The 7,263-nt window shown below is 40.1% G+C and overlaps 1 non-coding gene across 1 annotated transcript; it reads right to left on the bottom strand.

Moving 5' to 3' along the window:
- Positions 1 to 1,250: 1,250 nt before the first annotated feature.
- On the bottom strand, positions 1,251 to 1,356 carry LOC125927788 (U6 spliceosomal RNA). The gene has a single exon (XR_007459464.1). It is a non-coding gene; the product is annotated as a U6 spliceosomal RNA (small nuclear RNA).
- Between the last annotated feature and the right edge of the window lie 5,907 nt (positions 1,357 to 7,263).

The raw sequence follows: 7,263 nt of genomic DNA, 5'->3' as shown, positions 1-7,263 counted from the left end.
TCTTAACTCTGGCTTAGACATGAAAATTTCTCCATTCTGAAATTTACAAACAGCAAATGCTCCTGAAATCCCAATTGAGTGGGTTTTTCTTGAAACGCCTAATATAGAAATGAAAACAGACTGAATTATTCTTACAGACTACTAATGGTCATTTCAGCTTTTCAGCAACTCCCTATATGCCTCTGTCCCCTTTCACTCCCAGCTTCTACCATAAGCTTTAATGCCCTTCCTAAGGAAGAGCTAGGATTTGCCTTATTAAATTGTAGTCACCCTTTAAACCCAGCTCATATCTCACCTCTTCTGGTCCTTATCTGATGCTTTGAACTGCGATCCCTGGACCCTTGCCCTTGTACCACCTTTGCCCTCTTGAGTTATCATTCACCTTGTTTCTTCTGGTTTAGCTTTCTACAATGAAGACTATTTTCCAGATTCATCCCTCAAACCTTTCCTCTACTCCTTTCCTTTCCTTTCCTTTCCTTTCCTTTCCTTTTCTTTCTCTCTTTCTTTCTCTTTCTTTCTCTTTCTTTCTCTCTTTCTTTTTCTTTCTTCCTTTCTTTCTTTCTTTCTTTCTTTCTTATTTTCTTTCTTTCTTTCTTTCTTTCTTTCTTTCTTAGAGAGAGAACACATGTAAGTGGGGGAGAGGGGCAGAATGAGAGAGAATTTCAAGCAGTTTCCATGCTCAGCACAGAGCTCAATGTGGGGCTTGATCCCATGACCCTGCGATCATGACCTGAGCCTAAATCAAGAGTCAGATGCTCAACCAACTAAACCACTGAGGCACCCCTTTTCTCTACCTTTTAGGATTTCCATAACCAGCTCTGGGCCTCTAGGTTCTAGTGTGTGACCTTGGCTGGCCCTAGCAATGCTCTAACAAGACCTTCTCTGGCCTACCTCAAGGCATGCACCCCTCTGTTCTTTGAGAAAGGGGATTTGCTGCATGGAAGCCCCAGGAATATCTTGCTCAAGCGTAGAAATAATTGCTTTCACCAGCCATTTCCCCATTATCCTCCATTCTTTTTTTTTTTTCAAGTTTTTTCTTTGAGTACAGTTGAAACACAATGTTACATTAGTTTCAGGTGTACAAAGTGATTTAGCATCTCTATACATTTATACATTACCCTATGCTCACCACAAGTATAGCGACCTTGTGCCACCATGCAGTGTTATTACAATACCATTGACGTATTCCATACACTGTGCTTTTTATTCCTGTGATGTACTCATTCCATAACTGGAAGCCTATATCTCCCCCAAATATGGAACACTCTATGAATTTGCATGTCATTCTTGGGCAGGGGCCATGCTAATCTTCTCTGTATTGATTCTGTTTTAGTATATGTGCTGCCAAAGGAATACCTTTCATATACCTCTTGTCTTTATCATATTCCCCTGTTTTATGATCACCTCATATGTAAATGCTCAGTAAACATATATCAAATATGTGAATGAATGAGTGAATGAATGAAAGGATTGACCTTGTTGCCCCAATACCAAGATGGCATAATCTTTTCCCTGGAGGAGTCACAGTGGAGTATTACAAATAGAAAAGGGGCACCTGCGTGGCTCAGTTGATTAAGCCTCTGTCTCTGGCTCAGGTCGTGATTTCACAGTTCATGAGTTCATGCCCTGGGTCAGGCTCTGTGCTGACAGCTCAGAGCCTGGAGCCTGCTTTGGATTCTATGTTTCCCCCTCTCTCTGCCCCTGCCCTGCTTGTACTCTGTCTCTGTCTCTGTCTCTGTCTCTCTCAAAAATAAACCCAATTTTTTTTTTTTAAATAGAAAATATATGAGCCCTGATATCCCAGGCTAGGCCTCACCTACCTGTGGCTACAATATAAGATCATAACTCTTCTTCATATGCAGATTATGATGGCCCAAGAGAACTTTTCCTTTGGATGCTCACTCTCTCCTCCTCCGCCTCCTCCTTTTCTTCCTCCTCCATATGTAGCTGTCCTCTGCTAGTGACAGCTACTACCCTCCTTCACCTTTCTCTACTATAAGAAGAGGGAACACCAAGGATGAGAAAACTGTTCTTTTCTGCATCACTTTTCCCACAGATGAGCACAGCACTTTTCTAATTTTCTGTATTACTGAGACCCAATTGTAACCATTAATAATGTTTTACTGAATAGTCAGAGATGATGGAAGGGCAGTAAACAACACATAGAATAACTATTGTACAAGTACAGAGCTGTCCCAGAATCCTTTCTAGGCTGGTTTGCTGTCTTTCTGGTATGTTTCTGCAAGGCTTAACCCCATATGATGTGCTCTAGGATTCTCTTTGGCCAAGAAGCTAGGTCATATTAAACTCACACCTGAGGCTAAGGCTACATCTTCACCTCTTGACCCAAGATTTTTTTTTTAATGATTATTTATTTTGAGAGAGAGAGTGTGTGTGTGTACATGTGTGGACCAGCAGGAGAGGGGAGGGGAGGGGAGTGGAGGGGAGGGAGGGTGGCAGAGAGAGAGAGAGAGAGAGAGAGAGAGAGAGAGAGAGAATTAATTCCAAGCAGGCTCCATGCTGTCAGTGCAGAGCCCAGTGCAGAGCTCAATCTTATGAACTGTGGGATCATGACATGAGCTAAAATTGTTGTAGGTTGCGATCACTTATGAACTCCGGACAGCAAAAACAGGATCAAAACAAGTTTATTATGGCCTGGCCAGACAGGGAAATACAACAGGTCCTGACAGTCTGGCCCCAAACAAGCTTTGGGAATGTCTTATAAAGGCTGTATCGACCAATCAGGTTGCAAAGGGTGGCAGTTGGAAATGGCGGGCACCAATTACACAACGTTGTAGGTTTTTAAATTTTTTTTTTTTAACGTTTATTCATTTTTGAGACAGAGAGAGACAGAGCATGAACAGGGGAGGAGCAGAGAGAGAGGGAGACACAGAATCTGAAACAGGCTCCAGGCTCTGAGCTGTTAGCACAGAGCCCGATGCGGGGCTCGAACTCACGGACCGTGAGATCATGACCTGAGCCAAAGTCGGACGCTTAACCGACCAAGCCACCCAGGCGCCCCTGTTGTAGGTTTTTAAAATATAAGGCGGGCACCAATCACACAGTCCTGAAGAATTTTAAAATATAACTTGTTGACTCTAGCCAGTTGAATGCCGAATCATGTGGTTTACGATATTAGTCTTCTATCTATTGGAACAAGACGCGGTGCCCAAGAATGCGGAAGGGTGATTACGCCAACCAGGTTTACAGAAGCTCAAACAAGCAGTTAAGAGGAAGTTCTATTTCTCAGTAACTCAGCAAATGTGGTTTTAAACAGAACTAATATCTAGGGAACAGAAACAGCACTTCTAGGAAAGCCCAAAACAAACACTGGTTCAGCATCTCATACTCTGGGGTCCTTCTAAGCTTACATAGGTCATAGTTTACTCCCAGGATACAGGAGGCTAGCTATGTTTGCCCTTTACAAAAATCAAGAACCAGACACTTAACCGACTGAGCCACCCAGCACCTCAGCCCAAGACTGACTTTTTACAAAAATAATATGTTCCTCCATTCAACAAATACACATTTATACCTACTCCTAACATGTACCAGACACTGAATTAAACAGATGTAAAGGTTCATCAAATAAATTCTAGCCAAGTGGAACAGTAACAATAAAGCCTTTATATACACTGTCAGCCAGAGGGTATTTGATGAAAGTGAGACTGTTCCTCTCTTTTGGTGCTTACAGAGGATATAAGCACTTAGGTTAGGTATGAGGGGAGGAAAATGGGACAAGAAACAGGAAAGTGAGGTGGGGCAGGCTGAGATTAGTTAATGGTTCTCATAAGTAGGTGACCTGAGAAAGTCTGGGAAAGTACACTCTGTTGGTGCTAGTTTAACAGGGAGAAAAGAGCACTTAAGCAAGTCCAGGGAAGTATATTCTGAGGTTTTGGGGGTTAGTGTGCATATGTGCACAGACACTGCATTTTCAGCTGCAGACTTGCAATTTCTGGTACAATGTTGTAAAAAAAGATCTTAACCCTTTACACAAACTGATTCTGTGTTCTCTTGAGCTTGCATTCTCTTGGTGATTAACAGTAGGAATTTCAGTATCCAGCCAAAGCCTGGGATCCTGAAAAAAAATTCTAAGTACTGTAGCATTGGTACATTCCTCAAAGTCTGTATTACTTTGGTCACTTCAACGTACAGAGGAGTGACAGTGCCATAACAGATGTTTTTAGAGGGCTATTGGAATTTAGACAAGAGAGACTAAATCTGCCTGGAGAAGTCAAGAAAGGATGTAGAAGAACTATAAAGTTGACTTTGGTCTTGAAAGATTGAGAAGACATTCACTGGGCAAGAAAGAAGAGAAAGGTTATTTAAGAAGAGAAAAATGACATGATCAGATCTGTGTTTTAGAAAGACAGTCTCAGGGATGATTTGGAAAAGGAAGTGACAGGATATGGGATGATAAATGAAACCACTATTGGATCCGTGCAAGAAAGAAGAAATAGGGGTTGAAGGAAAGCATTAGCAACAGAGATAGAAGCAAACATATTGGAGTGACATTTCAGAGATAGATTTGACAGTTTCTAGTTTCAGAGGGGGTCTAGGAAAGAGGAAAGAACCAAAGATTGCTCTGAAATGTATTGGGGGATAAAAATTGAGAAGAAAAGCAGATTTGGATATGTCAGGAGAAAGTTCTGTTTTTTAAAAAAACGCCAAGGTACTTGTGGGACCCGCAGATAGAGTCAGTGGGCATATATAGCTGGGATCATGGAAGAAAAGTCAAAGTTAAAGTTAAAGATTTGGGAGTCACTGACATAGAGGTAGTTGATGCCACATTAGAAGATGATATTGCATAAGAATTACTTATTGACTCAAAGGATAAGAAAAGTAAAGTTCACCTACAGAAGACAATTTAAGTACATAAATAACAAAAAGCAGTGACAGTGAGGAAGAGATCCTTTGAACCAAGATTTGTCACATGGTTCTTTCATCTCCAGTGGGTTAACTCAGAGGAAGAGTTTTGAAGATTGCATCAGAATGTATCAGTTACTTCTGACTCTTGCAGAAGGTTGGATTATTAGGCTGTGTTCTTTTTTTTCGTTTTTTTTATTTTTTTTTATTTTTTTATTTTTGGGACAGAGAGAGACAGAGCATGAACGGGGGAGGGGCAGAGAGAGAGGGAGACACAGAATCTGGAAACAGGCTCCAGGCTCCGAGCCATCAGCCCAGAGCCTGACGCGGGGCTCGAACTCACGGACCGCGAGATCGTGACCTGGCTGAAGCCGGACGCTTAACCGACTGCGCCACCCAGGCGCCCCAGGCTGTGTTCTTATTATAGAACGTATATGTGTTGTCAATTAGCAACAGCCCATCACCATATAATGGCATTTAATAGCCCTGCATTGATGTTTTGCATCTGCCTCATGATGCTGTCTTGTTTTTAAGAGGTAATTTTAATACACAAATGATTGCCAGTTAACAACTGACCTGAATGTCACACCTGCATTTAACACATATTATAGAAAGAAAATAAAACCATCAAAAATATGTGGAAAGATGCAGTGGGATCCGTTAGTATACAGTGAATGAAAGTGTGTTATTGAAGTCTGTGACAATTAACACATCCTTATTTCATGGCAAATTACCAATTCCTATCAGAGAAGATCTTGCGTGCTATTCAATTAATACAAAAGGAAAACAGAGCTACAGGATATCAATTTATACATTGATTATCATGCACTGGTAGAGAATTCCAACATCCATAGGAAATCTGTACCCCAAGATGTCTTTATGAATGACTGTAATACTCTTAAAAACAGTTTTCCTTATTCAGTATTTAAATATTTCCAGAGAAGTAACATGGTAATAAAACAAAAAAAGCAAAATGAATAAGTAAGTTCTAGTGTTTGACTCAGAAGATCTGGGATCAAATGAAACTTAGGCCCTTTGATGTCTGCTTCCCACCCAGAGGACTGCAACCCTCTCACAGGTGTGCTATCACATTTTGATCCATATTAAAATTAATTTTTCCCAATGGTGTACACATACTGACATTTGATCTTTTGGATGAAGTAGTTAGCTAAATGGTTTGTGTAATGCTAATGCAGACAGGGTCTAACTTAGAGAAGACAAAATGTGGAAGAGAATATCTAGCCAACACCAACAATGTTATGAATGAATTTACCACAGATTATAATAAGGTTTGTATTCCACCTGTATAATACCTCTTTCTGCTTTAGCTGGAGTATGGTGGATAAATGCTGAACATGGAGTCAGATTTGGGTCTTTAGTCTATTTTTGTCATTTACTAATTGTGTGAACCTTGGAACACAATTTAACTGTTCTTAGCACACTTTTCTCCATATGGAGAGTGGTATAGATTAAATAAATCTTCCTGGAGAAAATTTGCGGTAAGAAAGCACTCTGAAATGGAAACATGCTGAATCAGTGTGCTTTTGTCATTATAGATCCACATCTCAGAGACGTCCAGTATTTCTTTAGAGTAATCCACATGATAATAGTAATAACAATTAACACAAACATGGTGGCTACCTTGTGTTTGGTATTATTGCAAATTATTTCCATATATTAACAATTTAATTATCGTAACAACCCTATGATCTGCATACTGTTATTTTCTCCACTTTATAGACTGTTGGAACAGATTATGTTGGAACAGGATAGGAACACCAGAAATCTGCTGAATGTTGTACTCTTGACCCTACTGCCCGTCGTAAATCTACATGTGAGCGAGTATAAGGACCCCCGTTGAGAATGTGTGGACTTCATACTTGGTGTACCTACCTACCACTTGGACATTAGTTAAGAGCAATAAGGTTTTGGATTTGCTGATTTAAGAAACATTGCGTTTCAAAGGCATAAGTTTCTTTCAAGTGCAATTTCAGGTGAAGCAAAGTTAATTTTGACTTGGTCTAGAATGCATGCAACTTCAATGCAAACTACAAAAAAAATCACTAAAAAGAAAATGGCAAAAGCAAATATAACTGTAGGCAAATGCTTCAGTAAGAAATGATTGAAGTTAGCCCCATACTGACTTGAAAATGGGGGAAGAAGTGCTGTGTATTAAGTGAACACAAACTGCCAGACACTGTGAGAGGTTCTTCACACATACCATGCAGTTTAGACTTCAACTAGAAGACGAAGTATTTTACAGATCAAGAAAATGGGAATTTGAGAGATTAAGTTTGATAATTTGTCTAATATGAGGAATGAAGATAGAAATATCTCAAAAGACAAAAGACATTCACCTATTTGTTCTCTATTTAACAAATATTTACCAAACTTGGG

Source organism: Panthera uncia, chromosome E1 (assembly GCF_023721935.1).
Source record: "Panthera uncia isolate 11264 chromosome E1, Puncia_PCG_1.0, whole genome shotgun sequence".
NCBI classification, from domain to species: Eukaryota; Metazoa; Chordata; class Mammalia; order Carnivora; family Felidae; genus Panthera; species Panthera uncia.
The sequence above is the reverse complement of the archived record's forward strand: the minus strand, read 5'-3'. Positions and strand labels throughout refer to the sequence as shown.